General features: G+C 41.9%; 1 protein-coding gene across 1 annotated transcript in view; it reads left to right on the forward strand.

The window, feature by feature from the left end:
* JARID2 (jumonji, AT rich interactive domain 2) overlaps positions 1-26110 on the forward strand; it is a 129169-nt gene that overhangs the window by 26128 nt on the left and 76931 nt on the right. Inside the window, exon 2 of the mRNA XM_009884162.1 lies at positions 2840-2981. The gene's annotated coding sequence lies outside the window, so the exon portion shown is untranslated. The remainder of the gene's footprint in view (positions 1-2839; positions 2982-26110) is intronic.

Here is a 26110-nt window from a genome sequence, read left to right on the forward strand (position 1 = left end):
GGCAAACTGAATGCATTTGATATAAAAATGATTGAGTGGCAATAAACTTTATAACAGCCTACTTCAGCATGTGCTTTCTCTCCAGTGCTTGGAAGGAGGCTGTGGACTGTGGCTGTCTGTGCCTTTCATCACTTGGGAGCAGATTTTGCAATTATGCTGGCCCTGAAAACCTGTAGAACATGACACCCGTTCCCATTATTTATCAGTATCTCTCATTTGTAGTTTTATGACTCCGTTTTAGGGCACTTGTTTTAATTGGTTTCAGCTGACGACAGCTAACTTCAGTTATCTGCAATATTACTGCGTTTTGGGATCGTGCTGGTTATGATGAATAATAGTAGACAAACCTATATTTTTCCTTAAGGGACACAAATCACGCTTGTCTTCCAAGTGCACTGATGGTTTGGCGGGGTGAAAGGATGAATAAAAATTGCCTTCCAAGTGTGCGCAAGCTGACAGCCCAAAAGGTGATTTTCTTGACTCATATACTTCAGGTTGCTGGGTTTTACGTATGGCAAGTCTCCAGGACAAATATTGCTTTTGGAAAACCTAATCAAATTCTGCCATAAGAGTTAAGTTACTGAGTATTAGGCCTCAAATGATATGCTTGATTTAGACTTCTCTGGAGTTTGAAAATTGTAAAGTTTATCAGCAGTGGTTTCATGGAAAAATGCAAAGCAAAGGTTGAAACTTTTAAGAATAAATTGGCCACTCGGGCTTCCAGCGAGGGTGAATTCAGCATAGAAATATAATCTATTTAATGTTTTTTAAAAGGTTGCCTTCATTTCCTCGGGAATGCTTTGAAGGGATGCTGTCACCCCATGCCGTATCATTGTGTTACATTGCAAACCTTGTTGTAGTATCATGTGCTGATACTGAAATCTGTATTATTTGTTGGGTCACAGTTTGACATCTCTTTAATGGAAAGGAAGTATCGAAAGAAATTTAACAAAAGGGCAGTGAAAATGTAAATCGGGTCATTTAACTTCTCCCTGCCAGTCTCAGGCTGTCTAGAAGAGACATTTTAATGCAATGTGCTTAGTTTGAACTTTTGCTTTGTGGGCTCCATATTAGAAAGAAAAAAATTAAGCTACCAGTTCACGTCATCTTCCCCACCACTAAAAATCCAAGCTTCTGCTTTGTAGGTAGTATTTTAAAAACAGTGTACAAAAACTGCAGCATGTGGCCACCATGCAGCCACTTCTGACGCCAAGTCAAGAGAAATTTGGTGCAGTTCAGAATGAATAAGAGCAAACTTTGATTAGAAAAAGAAGGGAGCGATATGATGTAGTGATATGATGCAGACTTTGGATTAGGCTGTTTAAAAATGGGCGATCAGAGCCATTAGATTGGAATCGGGTAAGCGCCGAAAGGTTCGAGAGCCTGCTAGCAGAGGATGTATCGCACTCAGTCATAGTGCCCAAGTGAGCACTGAATAAATGACCTTGAGGGGAGGGAGTGTTTGGCCAAGGCATCAGTACTTGGAGCAGACGGCTTGCTGGAGGAGGTGTCTTGCTTTTGATCTGGTTATGCTTCGGTGTGTCTTTGAAGCTGAGCTTGATTGAATGCTCGGTTATGCGATGAGTAAGTGCATTGGTGGTATTAAACGGTGATTTTCCTGAAAACAGAGGTCTGAAATGGTATAGCACTGATGTAGCACTAGTGGCAAGTTTTGAACTGCTGTTATTAGTAAGCATTTTTGGTTTAGTATTCTTAAGCCTCGCTGCCAGCCTTATCTTGGAAGGGGTTGGACCCCTTCCTGTTTTCTTTCTATGGTGCAATGATAGAAAGGGGGGCTGAAATGACGAAGGGAGGGCAGTCCTACCAGTGTTCCCTCTGAGGAAATAAAGCTGTGAAACAAAGCTTTGTTACCCCATTTGCTAAAGTATTTTGGTGGAGAGGTGGGAAAGCATTCTTCTAGATAAAACTGCAGCTCCTCTGGTAATAAGTTCTTTAAACACTGAGTAAATACTGAGCTGATAAAATTTTTAGTAATTTTCCTCCCTTTCATCCCAAAGCCTGCTGAAGAATATGTTACTATTTTAATTCTTCCTTAAGTCTGAGTGGCTTCACTATCTGTCTGCTATTGTTTGTAAGAGTCAAATTATATTACTCATTTGAGTAGACTATGCAAATTTTGTTAAACATTATGCTTGTATAGGGCCCAATGCTTTCTTCCATCTGTGTGACTCTGCTTGCTGTAGTATTCCTTCAGGAGAGGAAAGGCACAAAAGGCAACTGTGGCAGACACTTCCCCTGCTTTGTGTACCTTTGCTGCAACTCTGGAGTTTCTGTCGTTGAGTGACATTTGGCTAGAAGAATTAGAGTTAAGAGACAGATGTTCACCCCTTTGGGATTTAGGATTTTTTTTTAAAGGATCATAAATTGCAATAGTTGGAAGCAGCAGAATGAAGAGCAAGAGAACGACAAATTGACCAAACGGCAGCTTAATTCTATATTGATCTACAGAGAAATACAAAAGGCTCTTATCTATGCCAGTCAACAGGGGTTCTGTAAAAGAGGGATGAGTTTATGACTGTAAGCTGTGTCCGTTTTTGAGTAAGGGATGTGACAAGATTATAAATATGATTGTAAATACCCGTAGTGTAGTTATTTGGGACTGGGCGCTTACAGTTACGCAAATTGGAAACACACAATCACACAGGTTCTTAGTGGATCCTTCCGTGCAAAATCAATGTTATCAGCATATTTCTTTGCAAGGTGGTTGCTTTGGGCTTCAGCACTCTACTGTTAGTGTCATGTGTGCATTTTTATAAAATCCATTTGGCACTGGTAATGCAGGTTTTGAATATTGTGTACTACTTTGTCATGTTTGCAGGACTTCTCACTAATGGCCAATCTAAAGGATTAGGACCAGTATCGGAACAGCTGGAGAATGAGAAGGACGATGCATCGCAAGTGTCCTCTACGAGCAATGATGTTAGTTCTTCAGATTTTGAAGAAGGGCCCTCAAGGAAAAGGTCAGTAGTATGTTATGATTAAAGTATAGCCTTTCTGCTTTGTCCCTTTTGTGCTATAAGGTTGTGATTATGTTATCAGTATGGTATGGTTGCACATACTGCCCTACCATAAACAGACTTGCCAGTGTGGAGTCCTTCTAGTAAGACTGAGGATATAGATTGCTTCATCCATCGGTATAGATGGTTCTTGTTGTTGTTTTGGAAAGCATGGAAAAGCAGTTGCTGTTTTGCAGTAGATGATTGCTAAATTAAATGCCTTTAGACTCTCCCCTCCTCCTCCCCTTGCTTTGGCCTCTCAAGGACATGGCAATAGTATGTGTGTGTAATTTCAAGGAAAGCATCACTAAAATAGTTAGTGTTACTGTTTTCTTTTTAATATTCTGTGAATGAAACCATGTGAAGTTAAGAAAAAAAACGACGAAAGCAGATGCTTCTGAGAAGAGAAACTGTATAGTAAGGCAGTGTGGTGGGTAACGGTTGCAAAGGACTACTTTGAGATACTGCTGTAGCAAGCTGCCTCCTCTTTCCTAGAAGTCAGTTATGAGGTCCTTGGTGAACTCTTACAAGTTCTTATCCTAAATGTGCAAAATGTGGCTTAAAATCGTAGGACTCAAGCCAAACTATTACAGAAAATATGCTGAGAATGCAGGAGGCTGGGAGTTGTCCTCTGTATGAAGTAAGAACCAAAACAGGCTGTCTGAAAAATGCCATTTAAAAGAGAGAAATGGAAAATGCTGTCTCAACCTTTCTCCTCCACACTCCTCGCATCCTAGTCACAAGCCAAAATGAACCGTAAAATAAAGTTATCTTTCAAATAAAAGAAGTATTCCTGTTTTCTGCATGACCTTATGATTCTACAGAGAAGCCCGATGGGGTGAGGAGAGCAGTGCCTGGACGTCCCCCTGTTCCTGTTCCCGTGTCCCCCACCTCTGGTCCCCACAACCTTTTCTACCCCCTGAGTAACAAACTCAAAGTCTAGTTAGTATGCTCACATAGCTCCTCCGGTGTATCAGAATAAAATTTGTGTTATCTTATATACTGATGGAAATTTTGTAAAGCTTATTGTGTGCTACTACTGGTCAGGGGAAAAGTATTTGTGTGTTTATTTTTGGCTTTGTGAGATATCACAGAGGCTTGAAAATTATTTCTGTGTAGAAATTTAGGTGACATCCACTGTAGGTATGATACTGGGAGACAGTGGTCATTGTTTCACAGCATTGCCACTTGTTGCCTGCATGCTCTCTTAGGAATTTTTGCTGCCCTCTGCACTTGCTTTGTCCCCTCCTTCCTCAGCCGTGCTGACACAACTGCTTGCAGGGTCACACCATGAGTAGGTTCAAGGAGCTGGTTAGGATTAAAAATAGTAGTGAGGGGAAGACAGATTGATAGTTTTTGCCGGGGTTCTTTATTTTTAACCTGCATGAGTTCTCATCCCTTGTTCACAGCACAGCCGCAGGAGCAGCCAACAGTGCAACCGAGGGGGCACCCCCTTCTTCTCTTGGGGCTGGCAAGGGGCAGGAGGGCTTGTCCCTTATGCTGTCCCTGCTTCTGGTGCCCTGTGTAGTCCAGCTTCAGAAATAAGTGGGATTGCTACATCACTGTCCCAAGAAACTGTGTTTGAGTATTGCAGGAAAAATTTTTTTTTGAGGAATATTTGCTAGGTTTGGGCTGTGGGAATTCAGAAACTTGAGAAGCAGCTGGGTGGTTCAGCCCTAATCATAGGGAACTCGGTGCCTTTGATACTTTCTGGGTTAAAACGAAACCAAACCAAAAAAACCAAAACAGAAACTAAGATGAAAAGTATCTTTCTGGCTTTTGTGGAAGACAAGGCATCATTTCAACTCTTCTTTATGCATAGTGAACTGTTGACATAATATTGTGTTTGTTGCTGCAGTAGCTGTGAAGGAGAATGTTCCTGTTTTGTTTCCATTTACACCCAACACACACTTTTATCTACTTTTTTTTCCTGCCCTGGCTTCCTCTGTGCAGCCAGGCCTCTTCTGGGCTCCTTCTCTTAAGCTGTATTGCAGCATGTTGAGTGTTTTGATGTCTTCATCTTGTTTTCTTTCAGGTTTTCTGTTTTGTTTAACTGAATATGTAATGTTTCCTCAATCCAGGTCATCTTGGGATCCCACAAAGATTTGTGCCAGGAATATAGGGTGGACAAAGGATATGCAGGAGGATGAGGAGGAGGAGTGGGACTGAAATGGGATCTATGGGTTCACTGCCTCAGCTTATCAAGTTTTGGGAAATTGTGCCCTCCTTGTCTTCCCCTTGGGCTTCCTCAAAATCAAACTTTTCAATTGTCTGTTCAGCTGTGTGTACAACTAATGGAACTCTTGTACTAAAATATACAATTAAGCATTGTAGCTTTAGCATGTACTTCACGCAGTTTTTTCCCTTCCCCAGAATGAGTATTTTTCTTTTCGAAATAGCATGGTATAAAGCTGGTGGTATATGCAGTAAAACGATTTTAGGGATTGGTGCATTTAGTGAAACGTATGTGTTTGGAACTTGTTCTATATAATACCGTGAGTTTTGAGTACCAGGTTTCCTATGGTGTTTTAACTGTGCATACATGCAAGTTATTATTTAGTTTTTTATGGGCTGTGGGGTTTTGGTGAGGATTTTTTTGGTGTATGGCAGGAATGTTTCTTTTGGAAAACCTGTCATCTTCTAGAGGAATAGGTCACCTGTATTTCACACCAGTGATGGAAACAAAAAGAGAGCTAATCAAGTAAGCATAGTAAATAAGGAAGGCTGTTATAAGGTGTTCCAGTTTTAGTAATTAAGGCTCTGGTTTGACCTTGCAGTTCTTCAGTGTAATGGCAGGCTTGTATTGTGGAGTCAAATAGTCTTTTCCTAGTTTCTTCTTCCCTCCTCTTCCCAGTTGTTGTGTCTGGCAATCTTCTGGCCCCCAGGTTGGTGAGTTCAGTGGATTGATCTGGCAGCATTTTCCCCACTCCTAGAGCAGGTCGCATGATATAAATGGAACAGGGAGATAGATTCATGTGTGTGTAATTTGCATTTGTAGTTGATCCAAACTCTTCCCGTTTCAGAGATGATTTACATGAGAGACTGGATAAATAGCAAATGCCAATTCTCATAGCAAGCTGAGTAGAGGGCGAGTTTGCTAGCATTTAGCATTGCCTTGTGGTCTCACTGTGCCACCCATCTCTGGTGTAGATTTTTCTTAGGTCAAAACTAGGCAGTGGCTGCTCCCAGTGAGCTACTGGTCGGAGGACTTAGTTGTAGATAGGCGCTGACAAGCGTCTGTGGGGGAGGTAAATCCCTACCAGCCTGCATGTTGACCAGTGAAGGGATTACTGTGGAGTATTCCTTATTTCACACATATATACCAAGCTGTGTAACACAACAGTAGAACCCCCAACCAAGCACTGCTTCAGGTTTATCACATCTATTTTTTTTTCAGTTTCAGCCCCTTTCCTAGTAACACAACTTGATTGAAGAGCCACATGTGCTGTAAAGAGAGCACCATGATGGGAGGAAAGAGATTGCGGTTCTGGTGAAAGTATGCTGATTTAATATAATGCAGTAGATTTTTTTTTACAAACTCACTGAAGTACTTTGTTTGGTCGACCAGACCTTTGAACGCTGTGACACAGTGCTGTTAGGCTTCAAATGGCTCCAACTAGTCTTTGTAGGTGCTTTGTCAGTAATTAACACCTTTGCTATCCAGGGACTAGAGGAAGCTTCCTCCACAGCCATGTTTTCAGCCAATGGGGAAAGTCCCATCTCCATTTCTTTTTAAGTGTAGGGTTTTCAATTGCAACAGGAACCATGGAACAGTATTAAAAGTGTGCAACCTTCCATTTTGTGATGCTGCGGGTTTCAGCTGTGATAGCTTGGTGGTGGTAAGGAGGAAAAGAAGTACATGTACAGCTTTGCCTTTGCAAAGTCTCCAGATCAGTCCACAAATTGTAGGCCCTACTTACAGAATAAATGGGGTTTAAGGAGGATTGGCAGTGGTAAGCTCAGGCTTCAAAATACTAGATTTTTTTGAGTTTCCACTCAAAGAATGGACAATACTTGCTTTGGTCTGAGCTATGTCTGTTACAATTGACCAGGTCTGTAGGGAAGCAGAGGGTTAATCCTGAGTAGTTAATGCTATTTTCGGCCAGTAAAGAGGTGTCAGTGTTATTCTAACATTTAGCAGAAAACTAAGAATTCTAATGTTACGCTGAATCTGTTGTGCAATGGGTTGCTGTCAAACTGCCAAGTAAGTGAGAGGAGTTGCTAGTTTGTTCAATGGTTTTGGGAGAGATGAACACAAGCATTGGTATACAGGCTTGATAACCTATTAGGTTGGATGGTCTTCACCAAGTAAAGACTGTTCATTTAAAAAACGCTAAAAAAAGTAATTGCTGGAGGAAGAGAAGTGTAACTTCAATGTAGCTACATGTTCTTGGTACGAATCTCCAATTTCCAGCTATGATTCTCAGTTGAGGTCAATAGTGAACAGGCCAAAGGTGTTTGAGTCACTGTGCTGGATGCTTGTACATTTTTATGGGCAGCTCTTAAGACCACAACCACTGGCAATTAATAACAGTGTGCAGAGACAGCTATATATTTTCTAGCAACGCTTGCTCACCTTACCCAAGAAGAGATGTGTACAGAGCAGACTTGATGTCACAGTATGTTAATCTTTGGTGATAGTGGGTTATTGCTTGTTTCCTGTTACTAATCAGGTGCCTACTAGTTTACATGGCCCCCTTCCCAAAAATGCACACAAGGAATTGCCACACACACACAAATGCGTTTATCTTTTATTGTAAAGTTCTGTTAATAGAAGGCCGTGAGAAGTGGGAGGAGGTTGACTGATTTTAATAGTTGTTAAGCTTTAATTTTGGTGTTTCTACGTAATGTTAGACTGTTTTCTCTATTAAGGGGGACCACGAGGTTTGTTTAGTTTAGAAGAAAATAGGGTTGAAGAAATTTCCCCCCCTTGCAGGAGTGGCGGAGCAGATGCTTGTTCTCCCCTGGACCAAGGGTGTGCGCAGCTCCCAGAAGACACACTGTCCAGTTCTGCTACAGGGAAGGTTGCTGGCAACAGGAGAAAGGATCAACACACTGGGGAGCAGTCGTGTTTTAAGCTGCCACAGCTAGATTGGCCAGAAATTGCTTATTAGGAATCTTCTGAGGTCTTTTAATTAATACAGCAGCTTTCTGCTAATGGTCTCAAGCATGTGACAATCAGAAGTGTGGTTGTGTGTTACAGCAAGGCCAATCCGTGGGATGCGCTCCTGCCCTTCGCCTCGTGCTGGCTCCCTGCTGCGTTTTCCTGCTTGTCTTTTTTTAATTTTTAGCTGCCAATTTAACTCCCTGAACTGGCCCACTGTGGGGCAAGATGAGTGTCAAGGTTTGTCAAATTAAACGGTGGGAGTACGTGGCCAAGGAGGGGGAGGCATGTCCGCTGGTCTCCTTTGGCTGGTGGCCTCACAGCTGTTAGGCTGGCAGACCTGTATTGCACCCTCAGCACAAAAGACGCCAGTCAAGGGTAGGCAAGCTTCTGTGTATTAGGCAAGCTGCTAATTTAAGTGGTTTCTTTAAGTGAGATTTACTTTTCAACTTCAGCTGCAAAAGACTTTCTTGCAGCAGAGCTGTCAAAAGATTGAGGGGACTTAGGGTTGGTTTCTTTTTTCTTCTTTTTTTTTTTTTTTTTTTTCCCCCCTGGTCAAATTGTTTGGATAGTTAATAATGAACAGTCTCTTTAGCACTAGACTTAGCACCTACCCGTTCCCACATATGTAAGTTTGTGAGGGATTTCTACTCAGTATTGTAGGTGATAGAAAGAGTGGTATATTATGACTCAGGTGTGAAAGCGGGAGACTGCTCGTTATATCAAAGTGTTTTTCCAGGACCTTTTTAGTGAATAGTCTTCTCACTAATTGAAACACTATGGAATGTATTTGTTTTCAGCTGTTGCCTGCTACCACATAATGTAATCCCACTTATCAACCAGGTGCTTCTATTACTTTTTCTAATTTCAGTAGGCTATACAAATCTGCAGTAGTTGTTTGCTTATGAAGAACTACATTGATCCACAATAAAACCAAAATGGCAGTAAGATTTATGTATAATAATCTTGATTTTTTTTTTTTACCCCCTCTAGGAATTCTGATATGAGTGGAATATATTTTTAGTGCAGCACATTTATATTTAAATAACAAGCCTTATAAAGAAACCAGTAACAGTCCATTGGAGTGAATTTGCACAGGAATAGTAAAAAGACAGATTACGTGCTTTATAATGGAAGTCGAGATCATTCTATGTAGTTTGAAAAGGAAAAAATAAGGTGATTAATGTTCTTTCAGTATTTTCATAAGGAACAAACAGAAGTTGTTGACATGGATTCATCTATCCGACAGGCAAGAATATAACAAGGTACATGAATCTGGGAATACTTTTAACTTTGTGGGTAGACAGCTATGTAAACAACTTGTCCGAGTAGTGATTTAATAATTGTGAAGGTACAGTTTATAGCAGCTGAGAAGTGTTAAGCAATGCCCAATTCAAACTCGCTTGTCCTCATCTGCCACCTTCTCCTCAGAAGTCAGAGTTGTAGGAGGAGGTCTTCACGACCTTGAGCTTGGGCTCATCCCCTGAGGGACCAGGGGAGTTTCCAAAGCCAGACTGGACTGGTGTAGTTGTTTCTGTGGGTTCTGTGTATGGCAAATGCTCTTTCAGCTGCTTGATAACCCATCCCTGTTGTCATTCACTTTATTCATATGTCTCACCCCTGTGTATGACAGGCCAGATGTTGACTGCTTAAATACCAGGGAGAGGTTGCTCTTAACCAATGTAGGCAATAATTGATTCTGTACTGAAAGAGCCTTTTTCCAAGCGTATTTGTGTGTCACTGTGAAAGAGGTTTTTTGATGCACATAAGCCACTGTCTATACAAGACTCTAGCCTGGTATTTGGGTTAACAAGTCTTTGCTGCATCTGATTTCTTCTGTCATTTTCCATGTGCATCTGTACTGTTGCTTGGCCTTCTCTTACCTTGATATTACAGTTCAGCTACTGACTGATAGTTCAGCCCAGTGCCCAGACTGCTGCTGCTGATATCTGGGGGAGGTGGGCCACCTGTATGAGTTGATCCTTTTTAGAACCTTCTTGACTTTGTTCTGCTTGGAAAATTATCTTTCTGTTACTCTCCTGTCCAGAGAGTAATGCATTTATGGACAATCTACTTCAGTGGTATTTCAGACAGACAGGTTGGTATTATATCCATTTTCCATAGAGGGCTGTATCTGGACAGCCAGTGAGTGTTTTTTGTTCCCAAAGGAGAAATGTTACATGTGGTGGGCATTCCCAGGGATTTTGTCGTGTCAGCAGGGATCAAGGCCGGGTTGGATGGGGCTTTGAGGAACCTGGTTTCACAGAATCGCAGAATGTTCAGAGTTGGAAGGGACCTCTAGAGATCATCTAGTCCAACTCCCCTGCTAAAGCGGGATTGCCTAGGGCACATTACTCAGGACTGCATCCAGGCAGGTTTTGAAAATCTCCAGAGAAAGGGCCTCCACACCCCCCCTGGGCAGCCTCTGCCAGTGCTCTGTCACCCTCACCATAAAGAAGTTTTTCTGGGTATTGGATCGGAACTTCCTATGTTCCAACTTGCCCCCATTGCCCCTCGTCCTGTCACTGGGAACCACCGAGAAGAGTGTGGCTCCATCCTCCTTCAACCCACCCTTTAGATACTTATAAGCAATAATAAGGTCTCCCCTCAGCCTTCTTTTCTCCAGGCTAACGAGTCCCAGCTCTCTCAGCCTTTCCTCATAAGGGAGATGCTCCAGTCCCTCAATCATCTTGGTTGCCCTTTGCTGACCTATCCCCACCTGTCCCTCTTGAACTGGGGAGCCCAAAACTGGACACAGTATTCTAGTTGTGGCCTCACCAGTGCCGAGTAGAGGGGGAGAATGACCTCCCTCGACCTACTGGACACACTCTTCCCTATGCAGCCCAGGATTCCATTGGCCTTTTTGGCGACAAGACCACATTGCTGGCGCATGGATAATTTACTATCTACCAGGGCCCCCAGATCCCTCTCCTCAGAACTTCTTCCCAGCAGGTCCACCCTCAACCTGTACTGGTGCCTAGCATTCTTCCTCCCCAGGTGCAGGACCCTGCACTTGCTTTTGTTGAACCTCATTAGGTTCTTCTCTGCCCAGCTCTCCAGCCTGTCCAGGTCACGCTGGATGGCAGAGCGGTCCTCTGGAGAGTCAGCCACGCCTCCCAGTTTGGTATCATCAGCGAACTTGCTGAGGATATACTCTGTCCCCTCATCCAGGTCATTGATGAATATATTAAACAAAATTGGACCGAGTATTGACCCCTGGGGGACACCACTGGTTACAGGCCTCCAACTAGACTTCGTGCCACTGATCACAACCCTCTGAGTCCTGTCACACAGCCAGCTCTCAATCCACCTCACTGTCCCCTCATCCAACCCACACTTCCTCAGCTTTCTAATGAGGATGTTATGGGAGACAGTGTCAAAAGCCTTGCTAAAGTCAAGGTAGATGATATCTATGGCTCTCCCCTCATCCAGCCAACCAGTTACATCATCATAGAAAGCCATCAAATTGGTCAAACATGATTTACCCTTGGTAGATCTGTGTTGACCACTTCCAATAACTCCCTGTTCCTCAATATGTTAAGAGATGACATCCAGAATGAGTCGCTCCATTACCTTCCCAGGCACGGATGTGAGACTAACCAGTCTGTAGTTCCCTGGGTCCTCCTTCTTCCCTTTTTTGAAGACTGTAGAGATGTTTAGTGGAAGGTGTCCCTGCCCATGGCAGGGGTGTTGGAACTAGATGAACTTTAAGGTCCTTTCCAGCCTAAGCCATTCTATGATTCTATAGACTCGTTGCTGTGCCCTTAGCTGTTTCTGGCTGTTGCTGCTGTTCCAGAGCCAGGCTGCCTCATCCTAAATAGTGGAAACATGGATAACTTGAAATCTATATGTTTTTTGCTTTGGGTTGTGTTTACCCGTAGGTAAAATGTTGCGTCCTCGCCAAACAACCACTGAGGCCCATGAGATCTCCCAACAGCTTTGGCTGCTCACTCCGTGAATCGGTTTCCATGATCCTGCAGCATGAATGGGGCCAGGGGGAAAACCCCAACCCAACCTTTCACATGTATCATAAATTAGCATCTTTCCACTTATTCCTCCATTCGTAATTCCCTCCAAAAGAATTTAAAATCAAAGACAAGAATAAAAAAATGCATATAATTGTATTTTTAAGATTACAGCAATGCCATGATTTTTTTTTCTGTTAGGTTATTTTAAAGAATGGGATTCTATTTTAAAATTTTGATTCCTAGAAAAAAAGCTATCCTAGCACTTGCAGTGGTCTTATTCTTTTGGAAAAGAAGAGATTACTTAATGAGAAAACATTCAGCACCATCAACTGTGAGTAAGATTGCAGAATTAAATGAAACAGATTCATTTTCTCGCATATAATTAAAATTTGAGTTTAAAAATATGTCAACAGATAAAAATAATTCTAGCAAGAATAAAGGGCCAAGAATGGAGAAGCAGAAAACTGTTCCTGAAATAAAGATGTAAAATGCTGTAATATTTGGCAGTAAGTAGTTTGCTGAGATTAAATTTAGTAACAATTTTACAAAGTAAGGCCATTTTTAAGTTGTCTTTTGAAGGATTAGGAAACAAAAGGAATATGGGAAGTATGGACTGAAGATTCTTGCTATTTTCTACTTTGTAGTAATAGTGGGCTCCTAGTATTTTAATTCAGTCTAACATTTGGAATGTAAGGCTGATTTGCCAGAAGAAATTTTACATTTTGTTGTGCTAGGCTGGACATGATTTAGTAGGCTGCATTACTATGGCTTCTCCAGTCTCCAAACAAGATCTCTGAAGATCTTGCTTCTAAGCGCTGTAAGACCTAGTTTGTATTTTAACTAATATATAAGCAAACTGGTGATGGAAGCATCTAGTTTCTTTTATATGGACATTCAGAGGAGATTTACCATGGTCTGTTTGCATACAACATCATTTCTGCTGCAGTTCTGACCCAAGGGGTTTGGTATGTGTGCCAAGTTAAAAGCCAGCATGGGTTGGGATAAACTTGTCCTGTGGCTCTGCAAAGATAATGATATTAAAAAACAGAGAGTACCATTCCAGTATTTTAAAGTGGAAGTGTATCCTAACACTGAGTTTCAAGTATATTTGGGTTGTTTTTTGGTATTTTTTATAAGGATTTGAAGATTGTATTTATACCGTATGCTGGTTTGGCATACACTAAACTATAGGAAATCTTATTCTGTATTTATTCCTGTGGCTGATCTGGACAACGTGTGAGTGGTAGGAATATAACCTTGTTGTGTGCAAATGGCCATGTGAGCGTGGGCTGCTGCTGATTTCACCAAAAGTGACCACAGCGCGGGTGTTAGTGTTGGTTGGTTGGCGCGGGTGTCACTTTCACCAAAAGTGACCCACAGCGCGGGTCAAATCAAAGCAGATGATTTCCCAAGTAGGGAGTGGGTCTCAAGACTCCCTGATGAATGAGAGGTGTGGGGTGGTGGTCAGAAATAGGGCAGTCCTCGTCACCAGCATTGAAGCTTGGGATTGTAAGAGTTTTCTAGCTCTGAACTGAATTTGAAAAGCATAGATCTTTTTTTACTGTAAATACCTTCTCTGCAGTCTTTTCAGGTCTCTTTGTGTTAATAAAAAAAATCACAGACGTTTTACATACATGGCCTAGCTTATGCTGGTATAGTGCTTTTCCTTCATTTTCTTCTATTGCTGCATCCAGTAGCACAGGATTTCCTGAGGGAAGCTAATTGATTTCTTTCTTCTTAACCTGAACATTTGTATTTTTACTATTTTGATGGTATGTTTGTTGTTAAATAATTTGTACAGTAATGGCCATGTCATCATTATGTTTTGATTTTATGCTTTCCTTCTTTGCTTTTCTCTCTTGGTATTTGTTCTTGGCTCTGATTAAGTAAACTAAAGCTTAAGGGATCATTGACCATGTGGCAAATTATTTGCAATTTTTTTTCTGTTTTGTTTTTGGTTTTGTTTTTTTTCCAGTTGTATTACAGTCTCTTTCCACTGGTAGCATCCTTCTTTCAGCTTTCAGACAAGTTCTCCCCTGAGTTTCATAGTGGTAGTTACTATGGAGATGACTGTCTACTCTTCCTCTTCTCCCTTGCACTCCTCTTTTCCTCGAGCTCCTGCAGCTGTTATTTATCTTTTCAATAAAGTAAGTAGATTTTGTACAGACCTTGTTTCTAAGATATCTTCTATTGCAACGTGTCATTTGCCTGTAATGCTTTCACTTTCAAGAAATCCTGTAGATACTCATTTATATTAATGAAAAATTTGGGGTATGAGTAGAGAGTGAGGAGATCCCTAGTTAAAAGGGTCACTCCCGGAGCTATTATCTGATTTGGTCTTTCTTCACAGTTGAAGAGCTGTTCATTGGAGTCATAATTCTGCAAAATGAATTAACTGGTAATGTACATGTGTGTATGTATGCTGAGTGTCTAGGATAGCTTTTAGAATTTATTTATTTTAAATGGCAGCTTCTGGAATTCAATATAAACATGTTCTGGTGCAAGTTAAAATTTCTCTGATGAAGAAATGAAAACTTGAGACAACACGTTGTTAGCCTTTTAAGTCTGAGAGACTTTTCTTTGCACCTCATCATAATTTTGATAGCTCTTTATACAGCTTTATATATTCCAGCTTTAACAGAGAAACATGGATGTTTGGGTAGTTGGCTGTTCTGCAACAGATAGTACACGTGCAAAGGAAAATATCCTATTGTATTTCTGAACCCCTTGTCTTGGGGAAGCGTAGTTTCACTTGGTGTCAGTGGTTTCTTGAGTGACTTAGAAAGATATTTGAAATGTGCTCTTTCTATCACAGCCACCTGGCTGAGGGGACATCCCACCCAGAAAGCCAGCGTAACTGCACTGCTGTTTTGATGAACACTAGTTTCTTATGGTAGCTGCATCTTCAGAGGTTTTCCCTCTTTCTTTACGGAAGTCTTGCCGTGGGTTATGATGATTTGCAATGTTGCACTGCTTTCCTTTGGCCTGCTGAGCACTGTCATCTGTGGCTTTCCACAATCGGGAGCCTACTGAGAAGTCCCTCTGTTTTACAACTGCATAAATACCCTACCTTGGGCTGTTGGTCAGATAATGCAAATCACTTTGCCTCCTGTTGAGAGCTGGGTTGAAATTACAGCCTAATGGCCCACTATGCAGCCAGGGGATACATGATAAGGAGGAGCTTGCTTCCCCTGACCCTATTTGTGCTGGCTCTGGCACGGTTTGCCACCTAGCAAAAGCAAAGGCAGATGGTTTTCTGCTAGGTTAGTGGGCCTTGTCTCGGGGACAGGTCCCCTGGGCACCTCAGTGAGTGCAGCAGAGGTTGCCACAGGCAGAAAGACTAAGAGGAGGAGCATCCACCCCTCTGGGTGGTGGCAGGCTGCCCCGATCAGCTCAGCCACCCCCCGGGTAACATTGCTCTTGGATTTATCCTAAGCAAGCAAACACCTTGTCTCTTTCGGTCATTCTTCTTTCCTGGTGAGGTGAGGGAGAGACTCTGAAACCCTTTGCTTTTTGTCTTCTGTGCTCTTTTATTATGCCTTAGATTATTCCTGGCCCTGTGACAATTTGTTCTGCAAGTTGTCAAGCAAAATGTGTATTTAAAAATAAATTACTCTAAAATTTTAATCAACTCTTTTTTTAGAAGGGAGTCTCATGTTTTTCTTTTGCATACGTCTAGTTTGCTGTGAAAGTGAGCAGCTGGGACTTTCTTGATTACTGCTATTTTTAGTGTCGTCTTCTTTACACCTGCGCATTGAAAATTATGAAGTTTTCTTAACAGGGATTGAGAAATCTTTCAGCCTCCCTGACTCATAGGTCAGAAGCCTGAAACCAAACTGGCCTGCTAATTGCAGTACCTTGGTGTGCTTGGACTTTTTATGTTTGTCTTACACTAGAAAAATTGACTGCTATTGATTTTTCTTGAAATCTAATTCAACCCACCCAGTTGATTTGTAAGAGAACAAGAAGACAAACCAGGTGTGGCACGATTTCTGAGAACCTCACTTTTATGTCTCTAGGCCTATGAAATCCTCTCATTACCTGAAAATTAGATTGCAAGTATTGAGTCATATCTAGGCAAATGTTACCATGCAATCAAAGTTTGGTTATCTGTTTTACCTAATTTCTGTTATGTAGAAATCTTGTTGTCAAATTTATTCTTGATACATATGCTACATGTCGTACCGGTTTAAGCGTATTTAATTGCTTTCAGTTTCCAGATGGACTGCAAAATAAACTTTAAAGGTGAATCAGATGAGAAATGGAAAAATAGGGGAGATAGCATTTGAGTAAAGGCCACGCTATTCTTGTCAGGAGAATTAACTGGAGTAATTGAGAAAAAGAGCACGTGAAAAAAAGGTTGTTTCTTCCTTGAAGCTTAGTCGCAGAACCCTACTAGAACATGAATTCAAACATTTCTTGCTCTTCGTGCAATAAAACCACAGTATTGCTTAGTAGCCTAGCAGTGTAGATACAGGGCAGGGAACATGCATGTTCAGATTCTTGCCATACTGTGTGGCCTTGCACATCACTTAATCGCTGTCTCTCTCTTCCCTCTTCAGAATTAATTAGCAGAGTTTTGAGGGATTCAAGTTTGGAGTAATATTTGTTTATTGTTGTGAAGACTACAGTAAAAATAAATTACATTATTTATTTACATGTTTTGTTTATATATGTGTGTCTATTTTTCATTTATGTATTTATGTCTCCACTTCCTTATTCTGATATTAAATTAACGTAGAAGTTAATAAATAAAAAAGAAATTATCTCTGGAAGGAGGATTTTGAGAGTGCTTTATCAGCACAACTGCATTCAAATACATTTTTAAATAACAAGAGTTAACTCCTGGATCCGCTGAAAGACAGAGCTTATTGATTTTAGTGAGTCAGACATTTTCCTAAGATGTCTGCAGGCTGAAGAATGCTGTAAATTAAGTGCCTCAGGTTTTGACTACACTCGGAGTAGCCCTGCTTAATATCCTTCTGTTTTTCCACATTCTTCGGCAAAGAGTCTTGTTCATTCTCCTTTTCAATTATTTTATTCTATGTATGCTGGAGTTTTACACCACAGAATAAGCCATCAGAAAGTGATGCCACGTACTGTCTACCATGTGTTTCCCCAGGCTCTTACTTGGCTTGTGTCAGCTGGCTGCCTCGTTAAGTTGGTCCGTATAAATACTGAGAAATTAAGTGTTTATTGAATGGATGGCTGCTGATCTATTGGGTTGTTGGGTACTTGATTATTTTAGTGGCAGAGAAAGACAACCTCTTCACCCACAGGATTGTTTGTTCAAAGCCTTTTGCGCCGAGTGTGTGTTGGCGTTGAAGGTCCTACATTGCACCGCTTCCTCTGAAGCTATAGCTTATGTGCAGCATTACTACTTCAACAGGAGTACAAAGAGTATGTGCTAATCATAGTAAAAATAGAATCATCTCTCCTTTACATTTTTATTTGGTGTTACAGGGTAATTCAATTAAAGTAGCTCAGATAACGAAAGTACCCCATGTTTTCTAAACCATGTACCCCATGTTCCTCTTATTTCAGTCATAGAAACTCCCCAATATGGAACTTTATTCCAAATTATGGTCATTATTTTCAGCTTCTAAGTTGCATCTTCTTGAGCACTGCTTCCCCACTCCCTACTCTGTCCAGTTTCAGGAAATTTAACGGCTTTAGCTGTTTGTTGTGTGTGTGTCTCATTCTCTAGTGTTATATGCTGTCTTCAGTTCAAGGCTTCAGATTGATTTGCTTCTCTTTCGGGTTTTTACGTGCTGTTCAAAGCCCTCTGCCAGTCTGGGGATGCAGCTGTATGCTAATTCCCCAGTTTCTACAAAACACTGACAGGTCACTGCTGAAATACTTGGTCTGCTTGCCATGGAGGAAGTAAGTTTCTGGGCTGGGATGGGTGAAAAAGGCAGGGTCTGGGCCTGTTGCTGTTTCTTGTTTCTTCTCAGCTCTTGGAGAGGGAGACCTTTTCCTGAGACAGAGCTCTGATATTGTTAGAAATGCAGCTCTGTCACATCATTATTTCAAATTTTTAACATGAAAAAGGCAAGTTAAAAGGGGGTTTGTTAGAAGTTCTTGTTACTCTGTCTTCTAAAAGGAAGTGTGAATTTAATCTTCATATACTATCTCTTCATATAAAAATTTTTAAAGGCTCTTTGGGCTGAAGCCGGGTTTGACATGAGAACAGACAGATTTTCGGACCCTGATACTATCTGCTTGATCTATCTCTCCTGTCCTCTGGGTGTGGGTTTTTTTTTTCAAGACTCTTCTCGCTGCTCAGGGACACATCTTTTAGAACTTGACATTCCCAACTTAAAAAGCAAGCTGACTAAAACTTCTTTAAGTGGAGGCTGGAGGACATGCACACCTTCAGGAATCCTTTATTTCTCTTACAAAATGGAATATCCTGTTGACTCAAGCATCTTTTTTGGGTTGGAAATTATGGGAAGCTTTCTAGCAACGCGCTTCCAGAAGAAAAAAATAATTTTTCTACCAGTAAGTAGTAGTGCAAGGGTAGTGTCTATGCAGAAATTTCCTTCCCCACATGCCCCTTCAATATTACAGTGTTTACTTTAGATACCAAGAAGGCAGGACTTCAAGGGCATTTTTTGGAAGATGTAGGGCAGTGTTATTGATGGTCCCAAATAAAACGTAGGAAGAAGGCGGCCTTCTCTTGCCTTCCTGGATTTCTTCCTCCCAATAATAATTAATAAGGGTAGCAGAGTCTCTTTTGCTTTTTGCACTCAGGTTCTTGTTTTAAACATAGTATGAAGAATGTTTTGCTCCTCTGAGGTGACGTCTTGTGAGGGTTTGCTGTAATTTTATATGAAAAGCACCAAACCCTCTAGTCCTTAAAACAGCAATTCATTTCCTGTTTGTGTTCCTCTCTACTACTACTTCAGTGATCATTAGACAGTCCAGGATGCGTGAATTAGTTGTTGACTTTTCTGCTTTGTTTTCTTGCTTGTTTGTTCCTTACTCTGCTGTTTCTTTGGACCATCCCAACCTTTTCTACTGAAGTGTTTTTCTGCTAGGTTTTATTCAACAGAATCTGTGTGGTTTCCCAATATAAGCCTTAATGAAAACAAATGTTTACGGCGTTTCCTGAACATTAGGTGAGCTGCTATCTTTAATTATGAAGGGCTTGGAGATGGAGGAGGAAACCCACTGGTCTCATTTGCCTTATTGGCAACAAAGAGTCCTAGGACTGTTTATGCTCTGCTAATTCATCTCTCTCTTCTTTGCAGACAAGTGAGACTTTCTGAGCATTTGAATACAGTTTATTCTATCAATTAAAAAAGAACAAAACAAAACCTGTCTCTTACATTGCTTAAATACCTATTAAGCCCATGAACGGAATACTAATTTAGGTGGTTCTGTATAATGAGCTCTAAATTTCTGAGTCATGTCAGCCATGGAACCTTTTAACGAGGACGTGGAAAACCCCACGAAAAAATAATGTCAGTCTCAGTTCCTTAATTATTTTAATGAGCGTAGAAATGAAAAGCTCCAAAGCATTGTGTCACAGTGGTTATTTTCCAGATTGAATATCAGAGGGAGGATTTATGAAGATTTTCAGATACTTTGCTGGGGTAGATGAAACATGGAGCAAGAAGGTCTGAGCACTGGCAGTACTCAATGCCAGCAGCACACCTCATCAGCTGACAAGCCCTTGGGAGTTCTTCAGTGGGATGAGAAGAGAATGAGCTGGCTTTTTGTGTTTCTCTCCCCTGACTCCCCTTTCCCCCCCTCCCTCTACATTTATGCCAGCACATATAAATCAGTGGCATTTAGCTGCTGCAGAAAGGGGGTGTCGCGGTGCAGAGCTACACTCTACCAGCTCGATAAGTAGGCAAAGGTAACAGCTGAGATGCATACATGAGAGTCATTTACCTCTGGATGGGTGTCGCTTTGAGTTCATGTGGATTTTAATTAGGCGATGCAGTGATGGGGGCCACTACCTGCATTTCAAAACATGGATGTTGCTTGAATGTCATTTACTCTTCCTTTAATACACCCACGAGTTACTTGATTCTGCTACACGGTCCCTGTAGAAGAGGCTGCTGAGCACACAGTGACAGCTTGCACGCTCCCTGTGCATCGCAGAAAGCGCTCTGCTCATTCCTCTGGAAAATGTTATTATATAATGCAGCGTGGTGCTCCACTGTGTCTGCTGGGGGATCGCCCCTCTGTTAGGAGGCCTGCATTATCGAGTCACGTATTTTAAGGATAGAATTCGGCATTACTTAATGATACGTGAAACGTAACTTAATGCACTTATCATCGCTTTAAATTTTCCAGCCTCACACAATGAACATCCCACAGTGTGAGCTTCATTTTCTCTGTAGCCTGTATTATTTGTAAATGTGTTCATTTATACCTGGGAGAGAAAAATAAAGGCAGGAAACCTTGAGAAATACCAGCTAATAAAGGGTAAGATGGTTGTGTGTTATGGTAAACAACGAACATAGTAAAACTGGTGATGCTACAGGCTTCTTCTGTTATTGATGAAAACAAACTCCTTACTGACTTCTGCAGCAACCAGCCCCTGACTAGTGGCATCCCAGAGCCCTCCTGTGCCACATGTTAGGCAGAATCGATGGAGTTCCCATTTTGAAACTTGCAGTTTTTGAAAGGTTTGGGTGTCCTCCCCCCCCCCAATGCTCAATTTGTACAGGACAACCAGATGATCAGCCCTAATCAACACAAGTTCATGAAGGGCAAGTCCTTCTTAACAAACCTGATCTCCTTCTATGACAAGGTGACCTGCTTGGTGGACAAGGGGAAGGCTGTGGATATTATTTACCTAGACTTCAGTAAAGCCTTCAGTATTGTTCCCTGCAGCATTCTCATGAAAAAAATGGCTTCCCAAGGCTTGGACAGGTGTACACTCTGCTGGATCAAACACTGGCTGGATGACCAGGCCTAGAGAGTCATGGTGAATGGAGTTAAATCCAGTTGTCAGCTGGTCACTAGTGGCGTTCCACAGGGACGGACCCATAGTGTTGGGGCCACTCCTGTTTAATATCTTTATTAATGATCTTGACGAGGAGATTGAGAGCACCCTCAGTAAGTTTGCAGATGACGCCAAGTTAGGTGGGAGTGTCGATCTGTTTGAGGATAGGAGGGCTCTTCAGAGGGACCTGGACAGGCTGGATCGATAGGCTAAGGCCAACAGTATGAGCTTCAACAAGGCCAAGTGCCGGGTCCTGCACTTGGGCCATGACAACCCCATGCAGTGCTACAGGCTTGGGGAGGAAAGGCTGAAAAGCTGCCCGTCAGAAAAGGACCTGGGGGTGTTGATTGACAGCTGGCTGAATATGAGCCAGCAGTGTGTCCAGGTGGCCAAGAAGGCCAATGGCATCGTGGTCTGCATCAGGAATAGTGTGGCCAGCAGGACTAGAGAAATGATTGTCCCACTGTACTCGGCACTGCTGAGGCTGCACCTTGAGTACTGTGTTCAGTTTTGAGCGCTGCAGTATAAGAAGGATATTGAGATGCTGGAGCGTGTCCAGAGGAGGGCAACAAAGCTGGTGGAAAGGTCTTGAAAATAAGTCTTATGAAGAGTGGCTGAGGGACTTTGAGTTGTTTAGTCTGAAGGAAAGGAGGCTGAGGGGAGACCTTATTGCTCTCTACAACTACCTGAAAGGAGGTTGTAGAGAGGTGGGCGTTGGTCTCTTCTCACAAGTTACAACCAATAGGACAAGTGGAAATGGTGTCCAGTTGTGCCAGGGGAGGTTTAGGTTAGACATTAAGAAAAACATCTAGACTGAAAGTGTTATCAAAGACTGGAACAGGCTGCCCAGGGAAGTGGTTGAATCGCTGTCCTTGGATGTATTTAAAAGCTGTCTAGATATGGTTCTAAGGGGCATGGTTTAGAAGTGGGCCTGGTAGAGTTAGATAACGGTTGGACTTGATGATCTTAAAGGTCTTTTCCAGCCATAACAATTCTACGATTCTATGATTCTATTTTTTCTTGCATATTTATATTTCTTATAAGAAATAAGGGAATAGTTTTCTTTTCTTGCAGATGGTATTAAAGGCCATAGCCATTTCTTTTGGATAACCAATTACTTTAGCCATCTAAAGTCCGTCTTGACAACGGTTATCCCCCTTGATACCATCTGTGCTGTTCTGGAATAGCATTTCACATACTGTAGACCCTTGCTGCTTCTCCTGAAGAGCCCCCACTCTCTACTGCATCCCACCGCCTGATGCAGAAATGACTCTCGTTTCCCAAGGCCATGAAAGTCGTCTGCTTCATGAGCAGATTCGCTTTGTTATCACAGCTTCTGCACCAAGTTGCTCTTAGCACTGGGTTTAGCCCACATTTTTACTGTAACTGCTGTTACCCTGCTGTGTTATGAAGCTGATTAATTCAGTTTTCCTGTTTGTATTGCTACGTGCACAACACTTGTAGACTGATATTCCTCCCTTTGCCCCGCCAGCCTGCCCCAGATTTTTTTGTTCTGAGATCCAATAAATTAAGGTGCCATAGTTTTTCTTTGTATTTCTTGTCTAGAAGCGTGACAAGTTGAGGAAGGGGAGAGAGTAGCTCTTTGTTTTATAGTAGAGTTCAAATGATTCATTTAAATAATGATGAACCCTAGCTTTTGATACGTCTTACTTTGCATTGCAGCTGTCTGTATCGGGAAGGTTGGTGTTCTGGGTCAGTAGTAGCTGATCCAAAGGCTGTGCCTTGTGCATGACTTTCCTTCAGTAAATGGAATGGGGAGCATGGAAATATTGCCAAGAAATACTTGTTGAAAGTTCCCTGCTATCTGCCAAGAGGAGGGTGTAGAGTAAGAGCTGTCCTAACATGTTGCTTGTCCCATATGACCCAGGGAACCTCATGGCTACTGTGGTGGAGATTGACACCACAGATCTTCTCTGCTTCTCTTGAGTCATTGAAGAAGACATAGCTCATTATCTCCCCCCTCCCCCCACCCGGCTGGTTTTCGCCTTGAGCTTCAGGGAAAAGATTCTATGTAATAATTGGCTGCTAAATCCTCCTAAAGAAACTGCTCAGTAAAAGTGAGTAGTGTTTAATTTGACACTGCTATTGCTGGGCGAAGACATGAGCGACAACAGCTGCTTTGCTTTGCATCTGCACTTTGAGGGTGATGGCACTCCACTGGTTTAATTTGGATTTAGAAAACCTTCTTTAAAGGGCTAGAGCTGGAAACAGGCTTAAACTCTTAGTTCCCCCAGAGGCATGTTTTGCAGGTATTACGGTGTCTGGTGCACCGGTTTGGTAGGATCAGTTCCTTCCTAAGTCTGGAGGAGTGTTGAGGTTTTTTTTTTGATTGTTTTAAAGCTTTTCTTTCCCCTCAGGGAAGGAGAGAGGTATGTAAAATGCAGTTAATTATGATGGGTTATTATCTCATTAAATTATGAAATACTTTCTGCAAAGCTTTATAGTAATCTAAAAATTGGCTATTCATATTTCTGATCTTTGTCTCTAATCCTTGCTTTTTATCGCAGATTATATATATATGTATATGTGCATGTGTGTGTGCGTGTAGATGCATGTGTAAAACATTGACTGAAGTAAAATGTACCTATATAGTTTAATTTTATTCAGCGTAAAGCTTTGTGAACCAGATCAGTCATGTTATGCTCTCTAAGGTCACACAATGGCTATGAAGAGGGATATTGTTAGTGAGCCAGTTATTTCTAGTGTAACTTTGGATCTTGCAGATTTATATAACAGTGATGCATGGAAGAGCTGGAACACTTTTAAAGCTGCCTGGCTGTAAGGAGTCCCTCGTGGGTGGGGAGCGCCTTGGTGAAGGCAAAAAAAAATATAGATTAGCACATTTTGCATAACTCGTACCTAGATTCTGAACCTTGTATGAGATCAGGGATGTCTCCGTCTGGTGTGTTTTTAATATTGCCCATAAACATTCAAAATGTGAAGTTGGAGTTGGTACCTTTTCCGAAGTACAGAATTTGAATATTTAGAGGTGGAATTGTGGCTTAAATTTCTACCTAAGACAAAATCTGCTGCCTCCTGCAGTAGAAAGCCATCCCAGAAAGACAGCATGTCATGGAGTTAGGTGGGCTGGAATCTAGGATAGCTTTAGAAGTGATTTTGGATTTACTGGTCCAGAATCATTCAAGTCTTAGTAGTGGTGCTTTGCTGAGATTTCTAGATGGGCTTATGTTAATTTAACTTGAGATGTAGCTTTTAAATTAATGAAGTTAAACCAATGCAAGAGGCTGTACGGACAGGCTGTCTTTTTGATTTATCTGTCAACAAGGCACTGGTTTAACCTACTCTTAACCCATAACAGTCCACGTGGATTTGAACTGATTTAACAAAACTTATTTAATTAAATTGGGGCAATCTTGTGTTGCCAGCAAGGCCTCAGGAGAAGCATCTCTAGTTCTGCCTTTTGGCATTTTCTTCCCTTGGTAATGGTGTGATAAAAGATGCATTTATTTTATTTGTTGACTTTGTTGACTTAATTCTCACCTTCAAGCTATTAAGATTTCCTTTAGTGCTAAGGGCAGTCGCTTACACAACCCACTGTGGTTGCATTTGTTTGTTATTTTGAACAGTATCCCTAGCTACTGAACCCATAATTAATATAATTTAAAATAGAGAAAATACTCAGGGGTTTTATGAAATCCTCCACGTATTTGTTTACCTGTGGTTCAGTGGTTGGCTGGGTATGAAAAGGATTGCATATTTTGTCAGATTTCTGCAGTTTTCTAATCAGACATGTTGTCGGCTGCATTGCCATTCTCTCCTCAGTTGTCTGGTCCTTGCGGAATCTCCATTTTATTTTAAGGTAACTTCCACTTTCGTGAACATACTGACGGCTCTTGCACTCCCTTGCAATGTTTTACTTTCTTTATTGCTCCTGGCCTTATTGCCTGCTTTCCGTTATTGCTCAAGTGCTCTTTCCAATTTTACTTCTTTCATTCTTCAGCGGGGTTTCGCGTGGCGTTTTCACCGATTGCCTTTCAGATGCACGGCTTTTGAGAGCTAAATGAACTGGTGCCGAGAGTTCATCAAATGTTCACTGGCAGTCCCAGCTGAAGTAATTGCCAATTTCTTGCCGCTCCTGAGTGGGAGCACTCTGCCACGACCTATTGCACGGCCATGTGGCAAACCGACCTCGGGTCCTCATCTGATTTAAACATGCGTGGATGCACGCACACATTTTTCATAGGATTTTAATCATTCTGCCTGCCTTCCTTTGGTCAACATCTAATTTCAGCTTGGGAAGGAGACAGTAAAGCCAAGTGATTTGCCTGGGGACTTCCAGTAAATCAGTGACCAGATGTTGGCTCAGTGCTGTCAAGGAGGAGAGGTGGCATTGGGAAGCACCACAGGTTTTTGGACCTTTTTGGGACAGATTTACAAGACTCTGCGTAGTGAGGTGGGATTTCCTTGCTGAAAGGCCTCCTGTGCCCCAGAGCTGGAGCCACAGGTCACAGGGTTGAGTGGACACTACCGATGGGCTGTGGCAGAGGCAGTTTTGACTCCGGTGGGGTCCGAGAGATGGGCATGGGCAGCTGGAGAAATGGGGGGTAACTTCTGTCTTGCAAGGAGGCTCTGTGAAAAATGCAGATCCGGGAAGAAGTTTAAGCTTAGGTATGTAATCTGTTACGGAGGATCAGGTTGCAAATAAAATAGAAGTGCTGGGATGCAGCGAGAAGCAAGGTGTGCACTGAGGCTATTATATTTGAGGTTCAGTGTTGCAGTTCACATTTGAGACTAGGTGTGAGAGGTGTAGAGCAGGCTGACGTGTGTATGTACATATACAGCGGGAAGTACTTAAGTGCCAAGTTGCGTTTGTAATGCAATGCAGTAAGAGGAATGTATCTTGCTGCCTGTCACAGGGCAGGTTACCAGCAGGTTAAAATGGCTGAAGACGGTCTTCTTGCTAAGTATGAAATTAATTAAGTATCAGAGTGTGTTTAGACTAATGGAGACACCTACTGAATGTGACCCTAAGGTTGTCACAAGCATGTGTTCCTGGAAATTACAAGTGGGCTGCTGT

The sequence above is a fragment of the Charadrius vociferus genome, unplaced genomic scaffold, assembly GCF_000708025.1.
Source record: "Charadrius vociferus isolate BGI_N301 unplaced genomic scaffold, ASM70802v2 scaffold444, whole genome shotgun sequence".
Taxonomy (NCBI): Eukaryota; Metazoa; Chordata; class Aves; order Charadriiformes; family Charadriidae; genus Charadrius; species Charadrius vociferus.